The sequence below is a fragment of the Hemitrygon akajei genome, chromosome 18 (genome assembly GCF_048418815.1).
Source record: "Hemitrygon akajei chromosome 18, sHemAka1.3, whole genome shotgun sequence".
NCBI classification, from domain to species: domain Eukaryota; kingdom Metazoa; phylum Chordata; class Chondrichthyes; order Myliobatiformes; family Dasyatidae; genus Hemitrygon; species Hemitrygon akajei.
In genome coordinates this window covers 38,728,671-38,752,409 of record NC_133141.1, presented here as the reverse complement: position 1 = coordinate 38,752,409, position 23,739 = coordinate 38,728,671, and the positions used below count along the sequence as shown (strand labels likewise).

Here is a 23,739-nt window from a genome sequence, read left to right as displayed (position 1 = left end):
TGTTCATATGCCTGTTCCCAATGTCTCTTATACTAGCGTTTCTGCTTCCGTTACCTTCCCCAGCAGCCCATTCCGGGCACCTACCATTCTCTGGAAAAAAACTTGTCCTGCACAACCTCGTGGGTACTACGTCCTAGCAGCCGTTGGAAATCTAGGTGGGCATTAGGACCTAGCAGCCGCTGATAACATCGCAGGTGCCCGAACCGAGCGGTGATTGTAACACGGTCGGCGCTAAGACCCAGCAGCCCGCGGTAATCTCACGGGCGCCAAGACCCAGCAGCCTATGGTAATCTCGCGGGCGCCAGCACTGAATAGCCGGTCAATGACCTCGCGAGCGACAGGACCAAGCAGTTGACGGTGGTGACCCGGGCAGGCGCTAGGGATCAACCCCCACCACCTCCATCAACAGCTGGTGGTAATACGGCGGGTATCAGGACCTGGCGGTGCTCCCGCCTAGAGGCAGTCAAGTCCCCCTCAGAAGCGCCGAACTGTGTGCGAGGATTCGGCTGCGTTGGAGCCACCGTTGGCCGCTTGAAGGTGGTAAGTACCAGCACCCCGGGCCCGCGTGGAGCTGCACGGTCTGATTCTTCTCCCTGCAACCCGAGTATGCTCACATAGCCTGGTTCCGGCCCGGCTTCAAACGCTGCGCCAGGCCAGGCGAGACCCACGGAGTGGCAGGGAAGAGGCAAATCGAGAGGCGGGGCTGCAGGGAGCCTCAGGCGGGGCCTATGAGCTCCATGGGGAGGGATTTAAAGGTAACCAGGCAAAGTTTTACCGGATCGTCCCAGCAAAACTACTCCCAGTTGGGCTGAAGCCATGATACCCACCCCTGTGAAAGTCAATCTGATCGTCACTCAGCTCTGGACCACTCCATGATGCTGTTCAGTTCACACTCCGTGTATTTGTCACTGTTTGTTGCAAAAGACTGTTTACCCATTAGTTAATTTATTAGTCTTCATGATGTTTTGAGATGAACATCATTAGCGTGGATAGTCTTTGAAACTTCGTTTATTTTGAGAGTCGAGAATCCTGTTTTTCTAGTGATACAGAATCTAATGTTGGACAAGGACATAGTTCCTAGGGTAGTAGTTCTTACTATGGACTTGAGTACAAAAATCCAGACTGGATAGAAAGGATGGAGGCTGCCTATCAGTTTAGATGTTAAACGGAAACTCTATGCCATAGAGGGCTTATTTTCACTTGGATATTTTTCCTCATACTTTTCACATGGATGCAAAATACATTCTGTTAATGTTGCAAGATGGTATGGAACTTGAGAAGGTCTCGGCTATATGGAGTTGAGCCACTGAATGATGGATTAGGCACAGAGCTAAGTAACCGTTTTGAAGAAGGGCTGTGTTATATCTATTGTTCTGGTTGCTGTTATACTTTAAGCATAGACACGAGATTTTGCAGACGCTGGATAATGTTATACAGTACATTAAACAATTGCTTGGGTTGGTTAAAGGTATTGTTGTTTGTGTGAGTATATTGTGGACAAATTGTCAGCTTTGCAACAATAGGTGGGCATTAGGATGCCTTGAGGTTGTGAAGGCAGGCCTGTCTCTCAGTGGCTGGAGTCTCATTCATGGATGGCAGCCACTCTCCAGTGTTCTATGGAAGTGGTTCATTTGTAGAAACAAGAGACTTCAGATGCTGGAATCTGGAGTAACTCAGTGAGTCAGGCAGCATCTATGGAGAGAAATTGCCAAATGAAGGATCTTGACCCAAAATGTCAACAATACATTTGCCCTAATAGATGCTGCCTGACCTGATGAGTTTCTCCTGTTCTCACATCATTAATGTTATTAGCTAAAAGTCAGGACTAAGAACTTGGTTTTTTTAATAGAGTGAACACAAAACATGGATCATGGAAAATTCAGGTCAAATATTGAAGGTTTTAATCCTGTCCTTGGAAACTAAGATGATAGTGTGGAGTCACGAAGAATGCAGATTCTGGAATCAGTAAATGTGCGACGAAGGAAATCTGTGGAGTAATGTTTGGCTAGCAAGTGCTGTGGACAAAGACCAATGAGGACGAGGGCTGGTAGTGAGTTCCTCCAGGTTTGTGGATCCCGGAGTCAGGTCTGTGCTGGCAGGAGGCACGAGAGCTGGTGATTCCCGAGGTACGTAAGTCAGCGAGTCTGGAGTTCAGGATCCTATCATCTACAAATCCTGGAGTCGATACTGAAAGTCGATTCGACGTCTGGAAGTTGAGGCCCAACGGCCAAAGTCCTGTTTCTGGGTGCCCACTGAGGAAGTCAGAGGCCCAGCATTCACGAGTCTGCTGGAGGTCTGGAGGTTGCCTGTCCTGGGGTTGGAGGACTCTGTGTGAGAAGGTGGGAGGGAGGAACGGTGCTTGTTTTGCTGTAATTTTGTTGTTATTTATGTTGATCTGCTGAACATCTGGAATGTGTGGCAACACTTGCTGACTGTCCTCAGTACATCCTTGGGTTATATTGGTTGTTAACATAAACAACGCATTTCTCTGTATGTTTTAATGTACATGTGATATATAAATTAATCTGATTCTAGAACAACACAACAGGTGCTAGAGGAAGTTGGTGGGTCTTAGTCCTTATTCCTCCATAGATGCTGCCTGACCCCAAGATGATTTATGCTGAGTTATTTGGTTGAGGGGATGGTGGAGGAGAGCTGGACCATTAATAACGACGACCATTGCTGGAAGTGCAAATATATGAATTTTGAATATACACTAAACGAGATTTGGTATGATATCCTCCAGGGTTGAATGGCCCGTCAGTGATGGCTCTTTGGATTGGCATGTTGAATGTTCCTTGAGTGAAATAATAAATGGCAGAACTCTTACAAAAGTCTGTTCTTGATAAAAGATTCCTGGTGCTAACAGTTCTGAACCAAGATTAACCATGTTAGTTTATCATTGATTATGATGCTCTTAAAATTATTAAAATCATTACTGTCACATCTTCTAACACCATCTGAGTTCTATGGAATTTAGTTCCTCATAATGAGTCTGAGGTAGTCTGTTCTTCTCTGCACGAATTGCATTGGTGATAAAATTTCTCAGTAATAGAATTATTTTCTCAATCAACTTTTAGAAAGCAACGTAGTAGTGATTTAAGCGTCAGCTGAACATATATATCTTATCAGTTATAGGCATTGTTATGGTTGGAGAAAATGAACTATTTATGTGAAATCTATGTTGTATCCAGTGGACAAGGATTCTGTTAATTTAGTTAAAATTCTGATTAGTGGACATTCATTTTATTTTTGCATTTATCTACCTAACTTGTATTTAGGCTTATTTAAGTAAAAACATGAACACAAAACAGTTTCTGAGAATTAATGTGTTGAGGAGTACCTTCCTTTTATTGTCTTAGAACAATAATATCTAAGATTGAGTTTCATCTTTGTAATTGCTTCCAAATTTTCATCAAAGACATGCTCAAAATAAGGTTATTGCAGTTTGATTTTTGAAGCAACTATTGATATATTCGTCCCTTTACCAAATTCTTTCACCTGTTCTGGCATTTACATCTTGGTGCCTTTGATCCCATCACTGAGCTCTTAAATTCTCACCCCCCCCCCCCCCACCTGCTTTCTCTGTATCTTCATCCCCTAACTTTTTCCAGTTCTGATGAAAGGTGTTTCTCTACAGAGACTGAACATTTCCAAGTTTCTGCTTCATTTCAGGTTTCCTACATCTGTTTTGGAATGTTTCCCAAAAATGTTTTTGAAGGTGCAACTCTTGGTGTGCTGAAACAAAAGATCAAATTTACATTTTGATCAAAGTCTAATCTGTGGCAGGTCGCATCTGCAGTGTTGTAGTCTGAGCTAATGTTTTCAATGCAGCATTGAGGGAATGTTACATTTTTAATGGTTTTGTCTTTTGGAGACAGCATTAATCTATGCCCCTGTTGGATGGATGTCACAGGGTTCATGAAACACAAATAGTATTAGAAGGTCCTCAGTGTTCCTAGCTAAAGTTTTTTTTGGCAAACTAACACCATTCAAGTAGATTGTGTAATAATTTAATTAAGTGCGTTTTGTGGAAACTTTGTGCGAATTGTCTATGAGCCTTGAGACACAGGATAAGAAGTTTCATATCCACTTTTTCTAAGGCAGAGTGATGGAAGTACAGTGGATTCACTTTAATTGGGACACATCGGGACCAGTATATTTTGGTCCTATTAAGTGGCTGCCCTGATTAGCTGAAGTTTCCTGGAAATAATAAAAAGGCAGAAATAAAACAAGCTACTGTTTAACTGAGTAACAAATTATGTATTTAAATGAAATATATATATAAAATACTTAAAATTCTTCATAGTTCCTAACCTGAAGTAGTGAAATCATTTCATTTTCACTCCTGGCTGTCTCTGCTCCAAGCCTGAATGCTTGAAACCACAGTGAGCAAAACAGTTCTGAATTACTGCTTATTTCTTGCTAACTATCAGTGACAAAAATCAGTGCTTTTTGAACACAAGCACACACAAATGACTGCTCTAAGTGTGGTGTAGTGTCTAACAGCCACATGAGTGCACGCAACTGGCGCTTGTTAGAAACTGTAGCAGGATATAACGTACCTCAACATCATTTTGTTGTTTTCTCTAGTGTCATTATGTTTGCATAGTTGTTCATTACAGTTAATGGGGCTCTCCAGCGAATTGCAAAACAGGTAATTTTATTCTTCATCAATGTTTTGCTTAGAAAATTTTATTTTTCATGTTATGCTACTGTGGGAAATTTGATACTTTTAATGACACAATTAAGTTAATATTTTCAATTTTCTACATTATGCAGCGTATACTTGATTGGTAGTAGTGTGATCACTCAAGCCGAGTATGATGTTCTCCAAACAGTTTGTCTATTGGTGGGTCCTTGGGTAGAGGCTGTAGAGGCCAATCTGGGATCCACATAACCAGGATGTTTGGGTGGGTTCCCTTAATGGAGAATGCCTGTGCATTAATTTGTTTAACATGGGGAGGCTGATGCACAGGCAGCTACTGCACTATCCTTGACAGATCGGGGTCAGGGTCCAGTGACGTGGAATGCAATATGACTGGGGACCCTTTACTGCTGCATTGTTCCTCCACCTTCACTGCAGTTGTGATGTGTCATTATCTCTACCATTGAGGTCTTGGTTGGATTGCTGTTTGTCTGGAAGAGCTCGAGTCTTGGTACCAGGCAAAAAAACCTTTTCCTTAATGTCAACAAGACAAAGGAGATGTTTATTGACTTCAGGAGAACTTGCACCACTCACACCCACTTTACCCCTTGGCGGCACAGCAGTTTCAAATTCCTGGAAGTGCACATCTCGCACAACCTCTCATGGTCCCGGAGCACATTCCACACAGTCAGGAAAGCTCACTAATGCCTCTACTTTCTGAGGAGGCTGAAGAGAGTTAGACTATGTATATCTATACTCACATCTTACTACAGATGTGCAGTAGAGTACATCCTAACAAACTGCATCACTTTACGGTATGGAAACTGCACTGCAGCAGACAGGAAGGCTCTACAACGTATCCTTCTCTGTGGATTGTCACCTTGTGGTGACTCAGCAATTTTTACCATTTACAAAAGGAAAGGCGATCGATCTGAATGCGGAAACTATCGTGGAATTTCCCTGTTAGCAACAGCAGGAAAGATCTTCACCTGCATCATGAACAACTGGCTCAAGCCTTTAGCTGAGAAGATCCTTCCGGAGACACAAGCTGGTTTTACACCATTATGTGGAGCAATCGACATGATCTTCACAATGCGACAACTACAAGAAAAATGTCGTGAACAACTTCAACCTTTGTACATGGCATTCATCGACCTCGCCAAAGTATCAAGGGAACTCCTATGGGATGTCCTGTCCACCTATGGATGCCCTGAAAAGTACATTTGAATCCTGAGACGACTCCACGATGGCATGCTTGCGACAGTCATGGTCAGCAAAAGTAACTGTGAGCCTTTTCAAGTTAGATCAGGAGTAAAACAGAGATGTATGATTGCTTCAACTTTGTTCACCATCTTCATTGTGACAATCATCCACATCATCAAGGACGACCTACCCCCAGGAATCGAAATTGTCTACAGAACAGATGGCAGACTTTTCAATCTTGCCCGTCTCAAGTCCAAAAACAAGACATCCATGAGTTCCCTCATCCCGGTCCAATATGCAGATGACAACAGTGTTGCAGCTCTTTCAGAAAACCACCTACAACAGATTCTGACTGCCTTCAACCATGCATACACGAAACTTGGACTTACCATCAATTCCAAGAATACTCAGATCATCTACCAACTGTCACCAACTGAGACAAATTGGATAGAACCATCAATTCAACTTGGTGAAACAACTCTGGAAAACGTGGACCACTTTCCATATCTTGGAAGTCACCTCTCCTCCAATGTTGACCTTAATGACGAGATCCAACATCGTCTTAAATGCGCTGGAACAGCTTTTGGATGTCTCCGAACAAGTCTTTCGTGATCATGACATCTGAACAGACACCAAAATGTTAGTGTACAAAGCAGTGGTGATCTCAACGCTCCTGTATGCATCAGAAACCTGGACAACATACCGACGACATCTGAAGGCACTTGAAAAGTTCCATCAACGCTGTCTTTGAAATATCTTAAATATCAACAGGGAAGATAGAAGAACTAACATTAGCGTGCTAAATGAAGCAAGAATAACAAGCCTTGAAGCCTACGTCATCAAGAACCAACTAAGATGGAGTGGTCATGTTGTTTGAATGAAAGACGAATGTCTGCCGAAACAAATCTTCTCCCAGCTTAAAGAAGGTAAACGTAAAAGAGGCAGACACCAGAAGAGATTCAAAGACGTCTTAAAAGCCAACATGAAGAAATGTAACATCGACATCAACAATTGGGAAACCAATGCCAAGGACAGGAAACTTTGGCAAGCCGTCATCCGAGAAGGAACAGCAACTTTCGAAGCCAACAGATGTGCAGAATTAGAAGAAAATGGAAAGAGAGACAGCAACAACCAAAGCCCGATCTGCCATCTGGAACTACCTGTCCTGAATGCGGAAGAACTTTCAAAGCCAAGATTGGATTCAAGCCACTTGAGAGCCCATAAATAGATCAACGGAATGAAGACCATCATCCTTGACCTCGAGGGATAGCCACGATGACGACCACAACGCATCACTGGCACCAGCCTACCTGCTATCAAGGACATGTATACAGAAAGGTATTTGGAAAAATGAAGGATCCCACACACCTTGCTCATGGACTATTTACCCCACTCCCATCAGGGAGGATCCACACCAGGACCACCAGACTCAGAAACAGTTACTTTCCCTGAGCAGGAAGGCTGATCAACATGTCCACCCACTAACCCACCCCTAACATGCTCTCCACCACTGTTACTTTATCATTTCTTGTAAGAGTAGTTATGTATTTATATTTATTGTGTTTTTTAATTATTGTTTTCTTTATGTTCTTGTGCTGAATCAGATCCGGAATAACAATTATTTCATTCTCCTTTATACATGTACCGGAAATGACATTAAACAATCTTGAATTTTGAACCTTACCCTTGACCATACTGCAGTGGGTGACCCTACCAGGGTCTAAGCTCCAGATGGCATCACTCTTGGGACCTCAGAAACTCACAAGCTTCTTCACCCATGACAAGGTGATGATCCTCAGAGAAGAACTTGAGTGATTAAAATGCAGTTCACATGACCAAGAGCTCAGTGATTAGATTACTGCGTTGAAACTACTTGTACGTATCCATTGTTCCTTACAATGTTCTGTCTGAATAGAATAGATTTCGGTGAGGATGGTTATGATGTGCAGTGGCAAACAACAAATCAACATGTTGATGTCCTCATCCTTAAAATCAGAGATTTAAGAAGATTTAAATATCACAATTTGAAAACATTTGGTTTGCTCATAATTTTTTTAGTACTTTTGTTTTACAATTTGCTAACGTTTAAGAATCGTGGAGTGAACATAGTGCAGAACTACGATCTGAGTCTGCACTGACTGTCGTGCAGGTGTTTACACTAATCCTGAATTAATCTCAATTTTTATTCTTAGCAGCTCCATCCAGATTGTACCACTTATTCTGGACACTGCAGGGACAATTTACACTGACAAATTAACCTGCCAACCTGCACACCTTCAGGATGTGGGAGGAAACCAGAACATCCAGAAGTAACTCATTGGGTAAAAGGGAAATATTCAAGCTCCATGTAGGTAGCACCCAAGGTCATGATTGAATTCTAGTCTCTGTGGCTGCAAGGCAGCAGCTCTATAAGGTTCACCACTGGGTTGCAGAGTTCACTGTTTTTATTTGTAAATAATGAATACGGGTGTCACATTATCTCAGCACAGATATGCTTTGTCCATTTATCATCATGTGGTGCTTTCAGTTTGTTGTTTTCCTTAATGAAAGTGCATGATTCGGTTCCAGCTTGGTAAATTGGCAATATTCACTCAGTGGCCACTTTATTGGGTATACCTGTACATCTCATTAATGCAAATATCTAATCAGACAATCATGTGACAGCACCTTAATGCATAAAAACATGTAGGTGTGGTCAAGAGGCTCAGTTGTTGTTCAGAACAAACATCAGAATGGGGGAAAAATGTGCCACAAGGGGTGATAGGAGTATCTCCGAAGTTACTGATCTCCCAAGATTATCACACACGACAGTCTGTAGAGTTTATATGGGAATGGTGTCATAAGCAAAAAAACATCCAATGAGTGGCAGTTCTGTGGGCAAAAATGCCTTGTTAATGAGAGGGCAGAGGAGAATGGCCAGTCTGATTCAAGCTGACAGAAAGGGGTTGCCAATGCAAATAACCATGTGTAGCAACAGTGGAGTGCATAAGAGCATCTCTGAGTGCATAGTATGTTGTACCTTGAAGTGGATGGGCTAAAGCAGCAGAAGACCACACTGGGTTCTACTCCTGTACCTAATAAAGTGACCACTGAGTGTATACAGACTAATATGAGGTTCCTGTAGTGCATGTGCAAATCCATTCAACTTTAAATGTAACTTTACAATCTAGAAGTTAATATATTATTCCTTAGCACCGGTTGTTGACATCATTATGCATACTGTCTTAGAAACTATGTTATGGATATTGTATATCAGAAACCTGATCTTAGATCTAATATCCTTTTTTTTTCTGTTTCTAGGACTTTGCTGTGCTTGTTTGCTGCTACATTTGTACATATTACAACAGTGAATAGAATTCTGAAACAAAATTCATTAGCTGTGAGGTTGTAAACAGTGCTATGTATATGGTTTGGGGGCTCAGCTGTTGCTGTGTGCGTGAGAGGTGATGTCTGAAAATGAAAAATGATCTTTGACACATTTTGACTTGGGAAAGCCGTTGAAGTACCTATTCATGAAATCAGTCCCTTCCTTTCTGATTTGAGAATCTGGTCTCACTGAGGAGAAAGTAACCTAGTTTGATTTATAAATGTAATTAACAATCTAGTAATGAAATTGTAAATTTCAAAGCCAAGTAACATTTTGGCACCTTATTTCAAATATTCGTTCTTAATGTGTGAACTTCTTTCTTGAACTCACCATCAGAATTGGAGGACTCTGCGCAAATTTTGATCTAGCCTTGACTCCACTATCATTCACTTGAAGCTTGTGGTGTTTCCAATGAGAATGTTAGCCTTGGTCAAATGTGTAGTCAGTTTAACCGTGAGGGCACTGAGATCAATTGTTACACCCTTCCCAGTTACAGCAACTAATTTTACAGAGCATGATTGAAGCAGAGAATTTTCTGGTCTGTTTCAGCTGTGCCTTGTGTCACTCACCACCTAACTGTAGATCAGAGGGTAGAGGATTTCTGATTATTTTTTTTCATATAAGGTTTAAAACAAAGACTGAAGGAATACATTTGTTGAGGGTACTCTGTCAACAGTTCTGTCTGACCTCCATCATGTACTATTCCAATAATTCCTGATAGGTTGCCTGTGGTGAGAAAATGTCTGGATTGTACACTAGTCAGCAGAAAACTCTTAACTTAAAAAAAAATATGCAGTTGAGTTATTTTGGCTTCTGAAACTGGTGCTTCCATGAAGCATAATGCAATATCAGTTTTAGACTTTGAAGTGTATTGTTAACAGTTTTTTCTCTTATCTTCCCCCTTTGCCTGAATTTATGTGGGGCTTCTAAATCAGAGGAAATGTGACTTGAACTCCTAATCTGGACTGGCATTCCAGAGAACAATCTAAGAAAGCATCTGATCACCATATCCAAGCTCCAACACAATATTCAAGTTTGCTGATGATATCACTGTTATGGGCCGTATCAAAGGTGGTGATGAATCAGCATATAGGAGGGAGATTGAAAACTTGGCTGAGTGGTGTGATAATATCAACCTCTCATTCAATATCAGCAAAACTAAGGAACTGATTGTAGACTTTAGGAGAGGGAAATCAGAGGTCCTTGAGCCAGTAATCATCAGAGGTGGAGAGTGTCAGTAACTTTAAATGTCTGGGTGTTACTATCTCTGAAGACCTGTCCTGGGCCCATCATATAAATATAATTGCAAAGAAAGCACAAGAGCGCCTCTACTTCCTCAGGAGTCTGCAGAGATTCAGCATGTCATCAAAAACCTTGCCAAACTTCTAGATATGTGGTGGAAAGTGTTCCGATTGGCTGCATTATGGCTTTTTATGGGACAGCAATGCCTTTGAATGGAAAATCCAACAAATTTGGCACAGTAAGTCATGGGTAAATCCCTCCCAACCATTGAGCACATCTACATGAAACTTTACTGTAGAAGTGCAGCATCCATCATCAAAGATCCCCACTACCCAGGCCATGCTCTTTTCTCGCCGCTGCCATCAGGTAGAAGGTACAAGAGCCTCAGGACTTGCACCACCAGGTTCAAGAACAGTTACTACCCCTCAACCATCAAGCTCTTGTTCAGGAGTGGATAACTACATTCATTCTACTTCTGGGGTTCCCACAATCGATTGTCTCAATTTAAGGACTCTTTATCTTGTTATTTCATGCTCGTTATTTATTGCTATTTATCTATGTTTCCATTTGCACAGTTTCTTGTCCGTTGATTCTGTTTACAGTTACTGGTCTATGGATTTGCTGAGCATGCCCGCAGAAAAAGAATCTTGGGGTTGTACTTGGTGACGTGTATGTATTCTGATAATAAATTTTACTTTGAACTTTGATCTGCAGTCTTTCGGATAAGTTGTTAAACTAAGAAACGGGCATCCTTGGCTGGGTAGTGCAAGATCACTTGTGGCTAACTGTTTTTACTTTGAATTAGCTCAACTAGTGCTTGACGTTTTAGATCTTCCTGGATCTAAGTATGCCTTGATACTATACAGAGTAGTTCTTATCTGAAAGTTTATTCAGATCTGAAAGTTTATAGATAAGTCATATTCATGTGTATTTATTTTCTGTAATATGGATTGTAAAATCAAATCACATGTTTTTTGTTGTATCTGCTAATCTTTTGAACTGAAAAAATTGACAGTTTGACATTGGGGTCCTTTATACAATAGATTTCCATGATCTGGGGATTAAGTTCATGTGACTTAAAATGATTGAAAATTAACGAACACTTTAATCTTACTGATCTGTCCCAGTTTCTGAGATAAATGATGAGACACTACTGTTCTTAGGGCGACTTTACAGAACACCCATTCATTTTGGGCTTCATATTATGTTTGGTGCTTCAGTAGGATATTTTGGTGAAGTGTACCTTTTAGCTCTAAAGCTTTCTGTACTAATACAACTGCAGATGTTTGTTGAATTGTTTTTTTTTTGCTGAAAAAGTTGTATCTTTTTTGGGCTGATGGAATGTTCAGTTTTACCATAGACAATGCTGAGTGTATTTAAAGGTGCTGAATAGAGAGATCCATGTGGCTGACAAAAGGAGTTACGGACTGCATAAAAGCCAAGGAAAGAGCATATAAGGTAGCAAAAGTTGATGATTGGGAAGCTTTTAAAATCCAACAAAAGGCAACTAAAAAGCTATAAGAAGGGTTGAGGGCAGACTAGTCAATAATATTAAGCAGGAAACCAAAAGTTTTTTCAGTTATATGAAGAATAAAAGGGAAGTAAGAGTTGTTATTGGACTACTGGAAAATAATGCTGGTGAGGTAGTAATGGGGGGACAAAGAAATGGCAGATGAACTTAATGAGTACTTTGCATCTGTCTTCACTGTGGAGACACTAGCAGTGTGCCAGAGGTCCGTGAGTGCCATTGCTATTACAAAGGAAAAAGTGCCAGGCAAACTCAAAGATCTTAAGGTGGATAAGTCACCTGGGCCAGGTGGATTACATTCCAGAGTCCTGAGAGAGGTTGCTGAAGAGATAACAGATGCATTGGTCATGATCTTTCAAGAATCACTTGATTCTGGCATGGTCCTGGAGGACTGGAAGATTGCAAATATCACTCCAGCCTTTAAGAAGAAAGGAAAGCAAAAGAAAGGAAATTATAGGCCAGTTAGCCTAACCTCAGTGGTTGGGAAAGTGTTGGAGTCTATTATTAAGGATGAAGTTTTGAGGTATTTGGAGATTAATGATAAAATAAGTCAGTCAGCATGGTTTCTGTAAAGGGAAATCTTGCCTGACAAATCTGTTGGGGTTCTTTGAGGAAGTAACAAGCAAGGTGGACAAAAGAGAGGACGTGGATGTCATTTACTTAGATTTTCAGAAAGCGTTTGGTAAGGTGCCACACATGAGGCAACTTAACAAGATAAAATCCTATGGCATTACAGGAAAGATACTGGCATGGATAGTGAACTGGCTGACAGGCAGGAGGGCAGCAAGTGGGAATAAAAGGAGTTTTTTTTCTGGTTGGCTGCTAGTGACTAGCGGTGTTCCTCAGGGGTCAGTATTGGGACCGCTACTTTTCACATTGTCAATGATTTAGATGTTGGAATTGATGGCTTTGTGGCAAAGTTTGTGGCTGATAAGTGGAGGGGTAGGTAGTGCTGAGGAAGCAATGCAATTACAGCAGGACTTAGACAAATTGGATGAATGGACAAAAAAGTGGCAGATGGAATACAGTGTTGGGAAATGTATAATAATGCATTTTGGTGAAATGAACAATAGTACGGTCTATTATCTAAATAGGGTGAAGGTTCAAATATCAGAGGTGCAGAGGGACTTAGGAGTCCTCATGCAAGTTTCCCAGAAGGTTAATTTACAGGCTGAGTCTGTGGTATAGAAGGCAAATGCAATGTTGGCATTTATTTCAAGGGGAATAGAATATAAAAGCAAGGAGATAATGCTGAGCCTTTACAAGACACTAGTCAGGTTGCATGGAGTATTGGGCCCAATATATTAGAAAGGATGTGTTGTCATTGGAGAGAGTCCAGAGGAGGTTCACGAGGATGATTCTGGGATTGAAGCGGTTATCATATGAGGAGCATTTGGCAGCTTTGGGCCTGTACTCACTGGAATTGAGAAGAATGTGGGGGGCTCTCATTGAAACCTACCGAATGTTGAAAGGACTAGATAAGGTGAATGTGGAGCGGATGTTTCCTGCGGTGAGGGTATCCAGAACTAGAAGGCACAGCATCAAAATTGAGGGGCGACCCTTTGGAACAGAGGTAAGGAGGAGTTATTTTCACCAGAGAGTAGTAAGTCTGTGGAATGCTCTGCCACAGACTGTGTTGGAGGCCAAGTCCATGATAATATTTAAGGCAGAAGTTGATAGTTTCCTGATCAGTTAGGGTGTCAAAGGATATGGCGAGAAAGCAGGCGTATGGGATTGAGTAGGATCTGGGATCAGCCGTGATGGAATGGCGGATCAGACACAATGGGCTGAATGGCCTAATTCTGCTTCTATGTCTTATGGTCTTATGCAGATCATGCACAAAATGTCAAAGTATATTGAGTTAAGTACAATTTTATTTCGGTATGGCTGCAGTGCTAAGTGAATTTTAAAGAAAATACTTTTAGACATGGGAATGGTGTTATGGCAGAACATCTGATACTCCTGACATTAAATTACACTCCGTGCCAAAAATTCACTATAGAACATCTCATCCAGGTAGTCTGAGCTGTAGCAAGTATGATTGTGGTTGTTTTATTTTAATCATTTGCTGCCAACTTCATGTCCTTTTCCAGACAAATTTCAAAATACCTAAAGTAATTTGTCCTCCTTTGCACAAAAATGTTCCTCAAATTTCACTGGAATTTTTCTCAGTGTTGTGATTGTTAATTTTGTACTATCATATTCACAGGTTTGTAATGATGAAACTGGACTACTTTTGCTTTGCATTTTAATGTGATTTGTGCTACTTCTGTTGCTGGATTTTCACTGTGAATCATATTTGCATTGACGCATTGGTTGTTCAGCTGGTGGAAAACCATCATTTCAGTAGGGTTCCCAGGTGTTTGATAATGTGCCTGTTATACTTGATATAAAATCTCTTAGAAGAGGGGAGGAAACCTTTTTTTTAATAAATCTTAAAATTTTGGTCTGAATCTCCTTGATTACTGAAGTGAATCAAAGATGCATCTTGAAAGATATTCTTGTTGCACCTAAGTGTTATTTAGCTCTGGAGCCCATCTGAGCATCAGTTTTAATGTTTGAGGAAATAAACGTTTTAGGAACAGTTTCTTTTTTCTTTTCTTATCGTGTATTGCTGCTGCAAAACAACACTGGGGCACTTATCTGTTTTCATGTGGATGTTTGTGAAGTAAAAGAATTTCAGGATGTGCTTATTGAACCTATTGATTTCACAACATATGTCAGTGATATTAAACCTGATTCTGATTTTTGAAATGTTCTGTATGCATTTAACATAAAGGACTTTTAACCACGCCACAGGTTTATTCTTGGTTTAAAAATCTTTGTTTTCAACAGTAGAATTTTCTGAAATGTCAAATGTTGGGTAAATTGATGAATTGGGGAGAAAACATTTCGCAGATGGAATAAGGGAAAAGTAGGACATTTTCTCCAAAGGAAGAAAGTTCTGTTGTGGTTTTTTAATTAATTTCTGAGAAAAAAACATTTCTGGTTGATAGAAATTAATAGCACTGTTGTTGCTTCAGCGGAGATAGAAATATCTTGCCAAAGACTAATTATTATAGAACTTCCCACTGCTACTCTACATAAACATCTGCTCATTCCAAACTTCGTTGCCTGCATTTTGTTCACCGATTATGCCTGTGTTTGTGAACTCGTACCAGATTCAAATCCGAATACATTTCAAATATGATATCTTCATCATCTTTGTTTTCAAGTTTCCCAATCACTTCTCTTTCTACCCACTTCCATCCTTGCAACACCTTCCAGTCCTCTAAATCTTGTAGGTTCCTTTCCTCTGGTTTTGGAGGTGGGTTCTTCTGTTATTAATTGCCCTATTGGTGGCTGTTGGTTTCAGCTCTGGAAATACCTCCCTCTTTTCTTCCTTCTCCTCCTTTATCTTAAAAAATCATTCTTCCCTTGGAGGCTTTGATGATCTGCCCTGATATTGCTCTCTGACTTGATCTTAAAGATTTGTCTGATACTATTAATAGGATGTCATGGTTGCACCCTTGTTTAATATAGTGGCTAAATGAGGCAGAAGTTGCTATTTTGGAGGATGATGGGATGTTTGTGTTAGACCGTTCATACATTGTAGCTGGTTTGGATAATCAAATTATAGATGGATTTATCTTCCTCATTCACAGATATCAAGTCTCGGATAACTGTTTGGTTTTCTGGAAGGGTTTCCACTTTTTATGATACTCCATACTTTCTTGATTTCAGTCCCTTTGTTGCATAACATTGTATTCTGCTGTTGTGAGCAATGCCATGGGAAGTAGGCTGATATATAAAAAAAAACTAGTCTTGTTTCTGACAGGTACTTTTTATAAATGTCACACATGCTTCCTGACATACTTTCCCTTCACACTTTGATGATGACATGCTATTGCCTGACTCACCACCAGCAATAACAGACTATAAAAGAAAACAGCTGCAGTGATCAGCTGGGGGCTTTTAGATGATGGTTATAAACCACAGGAACAGTTTGAGATTATTGCCTTGTAAAATCATTGGAGTGTAACACTCCAATGTATCTTTTTATTCTCTTTCTAGCCTTGTACAGGATCATTTTACAGTGATTTTTCATGAATATCTTTGAACAAAGACTGTAGAATTGAAGTATCAGTCTGAGAAATGTAGTTAATAAAACCAGCTATAAAGTATTTGCACCTATGTAATTTGACATTTGCTAGAAAAAAACATATTTAAGGAATAGATAATAAAGTATTTTGTGTAGAGGCCAGTGTATCAATGGATCTGTTTGTCTTTGTCATGCATGAATGTCTTTTTCTCTTGTATGTGTACTTTACACCTGTTCTCTTATGTCAATTTTTTTGCCCATGTGCTCTACCCCTTTCTTCCTTTTGGTGTGTGTCTGTCTAAATGAATGACATGGTTTTGAAGGTGAACAGGGCACTATTTATGGCTTTTTCTCCTCTTTGGGAATCCCTAGAGCTCAATGATGACTTACTTCCACTCCAAGTCTCTGATGAGGCCAAAATGGGACCAGCAGACGCTACCACACGTGGGGCAGGTGCTGCCTGATATGATGGGTGGATAGATTGTGAGCTGGTTCCCTCTGCAGACAGTTACTTTTAGCTCCTACATGTATTTATCCCTCAGTCAGCAGTACTGAAATACACCAGTACCTTTCATTATGTCATCGCGACTCATAGGAACATATCTGCAAATTCAAAACCATCTTTTCCACGTGACAACAGTGACCACACTTCAGATAAATGCAAATAAAATACTTTAGGTTAATCTTGAGGTTATGAATGTAGTTTTTAAGAACTGTATGCCTGCTTTGAACTTTGGAATTTTTTTTTTGTTTCTGTTTTTCTTTTGCCAAAAATAGAGACTGTGAAAAAAACAGTGTTACTGACTGTTCAGGATGCCAGAGGGTGCATGTATACTTATTCAGTGGGCAAGGGATTAGGTGTAACGTGGCTATCAAGAAAACTTGGGTAGTGTGGGAGAGACTGTTTGGGACACCAGAGGGTGTGTGTATATTAATTTAGGGAATTCTTTGTGTGTGTCTATGTGTGGGAAAACCTGAGAATCAAAGCCTCAGATAGGCAAATGTGCAGAAGTATTTAAATTTCTACATAAAAGGGATACAGCAACATCATGGAGTCAACTACAAAGGGGGGAGAACTCACAGAGCACATGCTCCATAAACTTGAGAAGGTTGAACGTTGAGTGAACGGAGCCTGGTGGGTTAAGACCTGGGGCCCAGAGGAACATTGGTAGTGCTGGAAAAACCAATCAAAGAGGAAGGGAGATAAAGCAGCAGTTGTTCTGTGCCATGTATATTTGCAAGAGAGAACTAAGTGTCTGGAATAACATAGTATACACATAGTAGAGCTACAGAGGAAATACAGGGAACCGTGAACTGGACAGATTGAAGGAACAGTTAGAGAGAGAGCTGTTGGTGAAAAATAGGCTGAACAATTAGAACAGTACAAGAATGAATTAGTCAGGGATCTGGGCAGAATGTGATAAGGCCTAGCAGGTGACCACTCCAATCATCAGGGACTGGAGCCAAAATGGTGTATACGAGTTACTTGTCACTAGTTCCAAAATATGTGGGCCAGACACAAGCAAAATTGTGGTCAGGTGAAGATAAACCCAGTTAAAATAGAGGGGGATCTGCATAAACCCCATAAGCATTATCCTATGAAATCTGATGCACTGACAGCTGTCCAAAGTATAGTGAAGATACTAAAACACCAGAGGATATTACAAGAGACCTCATTGACCACTAACTTGCCTAAATGGCCAGTAAAGAAACCCGAAGGATCATCTCAGTTAACAATAGACTATACCATCCTCAATAAAATCACACTGAGATGGCATCCCATTGTGGCCAACCCTGCCACAATCCTGAATAGCCTGTCTCCAGAACACAAAATTTTCGGTCTTGGACATTAATAGATTTTGGGGGCTCCTATTAGCACTTGAGTCCCAAGACCAATTGCCTTCAGTGTGAGTGGACAGCACTATATGTGGACCAGACTTGCCCAGGGTTCCACAATAGCCCAGCCATTTTTCATAAGGTTATGGCACAGACTTTGGTTCTCAGTTTAACACCTAACTGCTCAACCATCTTACAATATGTAGATGATCTACTAATTGCCTCGGAAGATGAAGCAGGAAACTTGGGGGCGATAGCCAGTGTTTTAGAAATAATGTGGGATGAAGGGTTTAAAGCTAGCCTACACAAGGCTCAGATAGGGAAGCAAACTGTACAGTACCTAGGATACATCTTTTTGCAGGAAAGAAAGGACATGTCAGATGACAGACATTCTGTAATCAGTTCCATGCCCTGGCCAGTCAATGTAGGTAGGGGAGTGAGGAAGATGATGGGTCTATTCAATTACTGCCGTAACTCCACTAGTGGCTCCAATACAGATCTTAATCAAAGGAGGGAAGCCCCCTCTGGAGGATGTAAAGTGGGATCCAGATGAGGACAATGTTTTTACAGATAATCAATGAGAGGACACAGTCTTGAGGTGCTTGGAAGTAGGTGCAGAGGAGATGTCGGGTAAGTTTTTTACGCAGAGAGTGGTGAGTGCGTGGATGGGCTGCTGGCGATGGTGGTGGAGGCGGAAACGATAGGGTCTTTTAAGAGTCTCCTGAATGGGTACCTGGAGCTTAGAAAAATAGAGGGCTATGGGTAATGCTAGGTAATTTCTAAAGTAAGTATATGTTAGCATTGTGGGCCAAAGGGCCTGTATTGTGCTGTAGGTTTTCTGTGTTTCTATAAAGAAAGCCCTGGTCTCTGAACCTGCGCTAGGGTTACCCGATGTGGCTCGCCCCTTTCACCTTTACTGCAGCAATGAGGGAGGGTATGTCAACGCAGTGGTGGTGCAGGCCCATGGAGACACAAGAAGACCGGTGGCATATAATTCAACAAAGCAGGCACCTGTTGTAGCCACTGTGTAGCAGTGTTAGATTGTTGCAGCGTGGGCAGTGCAAGAATGTGAACCTGTTGTGATGATGGGTCAACTTGTATTGCACACTCCCGATACCATTATAGAGCTTCTAAACACATGGAGGCTGAGAGCAGTCACCAACAGCAGAAGGGCTGCTTGGGAGGCAGTTCTCATCCCCAATAAATCAGTGACAATAGTAGTAAAGGACACTGGAGTGGACCCCACAAGCACCATCCTAACAGAGGTGGAGACACACGAGTGCCAAATAGAAGTAGCAGGAAGAAGATATCGGTGTGACGGAAACACTTCTGGAAGGGGAAGCAGAGGAAATTTTTATAGAAGGGTTTCAGCGGTACATAGATGGCAAGTCACAGACTGAATGGGCCAAGGTGAAAGAACCAGGTGAGGAATTAGATGCAGGAGCACTGCCAGGAGGTTGCTCAGCTCGGGTGGTGGAACTGGTGTCCCTGATAGACGCACTGCACTACAGTAAGGGTAGATGAGCAAATATATGTACAGGCAGCCGGTATGCCTTCGGGGTGGTGCATGATTATCTGATGGTTTGGGCATGACGAGGATTTGTAACCTCAACATGAGCAGATATACAACATGGACATCTATGACAACAACTGCTGGAAGCCTGGGGTTGCCAGCAGAGGTGGCAGCGTTTAAAGTAAAGGCTCACCAGAAGGGAAATGAGTGAACAGATATCAGGGCAAAAAGGGCAGCAAAAGGACAAGAAGCAACTGAAATTGCAAGTGTGCAGGAAAAAACTACTGCAGCCAGTTTAGTAAAATTGTATGAAGGGGTGGAGGCAGAAGAGAAGGAGAAATGGAGGAGAGAGGAAGCAGATGGGAGCTGGACTCAATGGGAGGCAGGAGTCGCGGTAGCCCCACCATGTATTAAGCAAATACTGTACTACTGAAGTTATATCTTGGGGTAATGCATCATGGAAGACACAGCATGATTGTGACCCTCTAGCAGGTGGCCAGGGTTGGGCAGAGATGTTGAGAAATTCTGCCACTGTTGTATCATTTGTGCCCAGGAAAACCCCGATATGGGCATAAATGTGCAGTTGGCAAATCAGCCACGGCCAAGGGCACCCTGGGAAAACATCCAGATAGACTTCATGGGACTCCTGCTAAAAAGCAGGGGGAGAAAGCTATTGTCTGGATCACTTCACCCGGTGGATAAAGGTTTTCCCAGTGAGATTGCACTGCCAGCACAGTGGTACGGATTTTAGCTCAGGAAGTTATCCCCAGGTGGGGAACCCCAGTCCAGGTGGATTCAGATCAAGGAGCATATTTCACAGAGAAAGTGATGAAGGAAATGTGCTGACCGTAAGTGGTTTAGCAATTCCACATACCCGACCATCCTCAGAGTTCAGGAACGGTAGAAAGGATGAACCGAAGAATTAAAACTGCCTTTGCTAAAGTTATAACAGAGACGAGAAGGGCATAGGTTGATGTGTTGCCAGGAATCCTGATGAGATTGCAAGCAACCCCAAACAGCACGCTGAGTCTCAGCCCCTATGAATTACTGATGGGCGAGCAATACAACTCCCTTATGGGGTGATTATGGGTTGTGGTGAACCTGGAATGTGAAGGGATAAAATGACCCAGTAAGTAAAGGACCTGTGTAACCAATTTAGTGTTGAGGGACCGAGCAAAATAACAGCAATGCATTGTTTATTAGAGAGTTAGAAGGAGAAAAGACAATCCCCCCTCAGCTGGGAGACCAAGTCTTGATAAGGGAGCTACCTGAAAAGGCAGGGTTTGCTCCCAGGTGGACAGGCGATGCTTCTGATACCTGACACTTGTGTTTGTGTACAGACCCAGCGAGGCAGCCAGTAGAAATGCTGGACTCGGATTAAACCGTATGACTCACCTTTTTATCGCCCCAACAGACGGAACAAGGGATCAAGTCCACTCATTAACGGTCATTACAGAGAAGCTAAGTGATGAACACCAGCCTGCTGTATCATGTCTGACCATACCTGATAGAAGTAGATCTGCAGATGAAAGAGAATGGAAACATAAGTACGGGAGGGAGTGGGAGAGTGTCAGTGAACTGTGAATAAAGTTTAAAGTATGATGGTAACTATACTTCATAATGCACGGTGGTTCTTGGATGTAGATGATTAGTTGTAAGGATTAGAATAGAAGGATATTGGAGGGAAAATAGATGAGAAGGGATCAGAGTTAAGGCAGAGATGTCAAATTCCACAACCTCAATGGCAGAGCAGACTGAGAAAGAGAAGAAATCGCACACAACGTCAAAATGGAGTGACACAAATAAGCTGAGCTCTTTCAGTGGTTGGGCCAGCGATTGAAAGGACAATCCAGGAGGAGGTGCCACCAGTTCAAGGTCCTTGCAACTATTCAAGTAGAGACCACCCTAAACCACCTTAAAGATCAATTAAAAAGACTGTCAGGATCTCATTCTGATAATTTTTTTGTCATGGCATGGAATGTGAGCTGTTGCCTGTAAACATGAAACAAAGTTACCCTCCTGTGACCCTGCCCACAGAGTAATTACTGACAGCCACTACTGATATTTTGGCTATAAGAGATTGAAGGGGCGAAGATGATGTGATCAAATTTCTGGAGTATTTTATTGCTATCTTTACGCAGTGTTGTGGATAGCCATTTAGGGGTGTTAGACAGTGTAGATGTAGGTACACGTAGGTTAGTAATTGGGGAAGGGATTTAAAGTGAAGAGCATTTTCACTGCCCCACTTAATTAGATCCTGCTAAAAGTTTGGCCTTCATGGGACAGATTTCTGTTCAGGGACCAAGAGGAGAGCATGTTGGGGAGTAATCTAGAGTTGTGTGAATATAGCAGATATCAATTCAAACAAGAATCAGGCTTCAGTTCTTATTGTAAATGTAAGTAAGTTCAGGAAGCTTGCAATTAGCCTTCTGTATTTTTTTGTAAATTGCAAGCAGTAAATTGAAGTTAAAAGCACAGGCTTCCCCATAGACCAAGAGATTGCATATGTAAGAGCCAAACATTAAAACAGTTGAGATTGTGTTAATTGGTTTGCATCAAACCAGGCAAAATGGCTAAATTTATTTGCTCCACTGTGACCAGAGTGATGTTGTCACTTAGCATATCAAACATGGCCACAGGTATAGGCAATCAATGGTTTTTGTGTACTTACCATATTTGTGTACTCAGACAGCCCTGACAACATTAATTTTGGGTGTCTGTCTCTCTTGTCAAAAGACTTTAGAATATTTGTGTTAATTAGTTGCTCCCAAAGGTGTTTGGACCTTCAGAGGTGTCTTATCAATTACAATGTGCTTCCACTATGTACCTCAAAGGAGCCATTTGTCAACCCAAAGGATTGAAGTAAACAAACCGTTTTGTTGTGAAACCATACTCAATTATCTACTTTTCATCACAAATATGGGAAACAGGAAGAACAGCGTAACTGATTATTTTTCCCTCTCAGTTGCATGATTCTTAAAAGATCAGTTGTAGTAAACTCCAAATGTAACTTCATTCAGATTTTTCAGCTTTTATTTAAATGCTTATTTCAAATGTCAAGTTAAAATTGACTTGGAATGCCATAGATTCTGTCAGATGTCATATGGTATATAGTGTTTGCTTTTTAGTTATGGACTTTGGTCTTTCAACATTTTTTAAAAGACCAGCAGTGGGATCATATAGTCTTTCTTGCTTAAAACTATTAAATCATATACCAGAATTGTTATTTTAGATATGATATCATTTAAAATGTTGTCCATCTTGGAAGCATGTGCCAATGGTTGACCTTTGGTCAAAAGCTTGTTACTTTTTCTCTGCCATGGGAGGCAAGCATAATGGTTGATAGATTGTTATGTGTTTGGTGAAACACTAAAATTTTATGTATACCTCAAGGGAAAGGCACTCGAGTTGTTGTCCTTTGCATACTGGTTGAACATCCAAGTTGATGCGGTCATTCATTGATTCTATTATGGAGTATGCCCGCAAGAAAATGAATCTCAGAGTTGTATATGGTGACATATATGGTCTTTGATAATTGATTTTGAACTTTGAATATATTCAAAGTCAGAAAAACAGAAGCTAGTGCCACAGGCTTGGGATGGTAACACAGTGATATCTTGGAATCCTAAAGGAACAAATTTTGATACAATATTCAAAAATTTCTTTGAATGTTTATGAAAATGTTGGCAGTTAAAACTAATTATATTCAACAGAATTGCTGTTCACTAAGTAATTCTATCCAAAGTAATCCCAGATGGGCGACTGAATTTTGGTGTATGGATGAAGAGGTTCTGAAACATCCTTTAACTTCATATCAGTTTTAACTCGATAAATTGCTTCATTTTCTGTTTTGTCTTTAAAGGCATAGATGGAGTCCTGCCAATGTGAACGGATTTTTAAACAAATTGAACAATATGTCAATGTCAATGGAAGATAGACATTTCAATTAACATTCTAGTAGGGGACAAAGCTCTCCAGATGGACAGACTGTCAATGCAGTAATAAAACTAGACTTTTATTGGAGTAGATGATCCCATTTTCTTTAGCTAAATGCCATCTTACCTTATCTATAAAGCATACTTTGTGTGCATTGATACCTCACCAATATTAACTCCTCAGTTGGTTTCTTAAACCTAGTGTTGAATATCAGAATGTTGCACATGGTAATATGAAAGAATATAATTTGAGTTCATAACAAATGTGCTGGGCTAAGGGCAGAATTCTTTAATCATTCTTCCTTTGACGGGCATAAGAATGTAAGAATTTGTGCTCAAAGGCTGGAGAAGTGTTTGAGTCTATAGAACTTTAGGTTTTACTCATG

General features: G+C 41.0%; 1 long non-coding RNA gene across 2 annotated transcripts in view; it reads left to right on the top strand.

Annotated features, from left to right (window-relative positions):
- Nucleotides 1-285: 285 nt before the first annotated feature.
- LOC140741334 (uncharacterized) overlaps nucleotides 286-23,739 on the top strand; it is a 151,686-nt gene continuing 128,232 nt past the window's right edge. For both annotated transcript variants that reach the window (XR_012102050.1, XR_012102049.1), the window contains exon 1: nucleotides 286-540. This is a non-coding gene — a long non-coding RNA (uncharacterized lncRNA). The remainder of the gene's footprint in view (nucleotides 541-23,739) is intronic.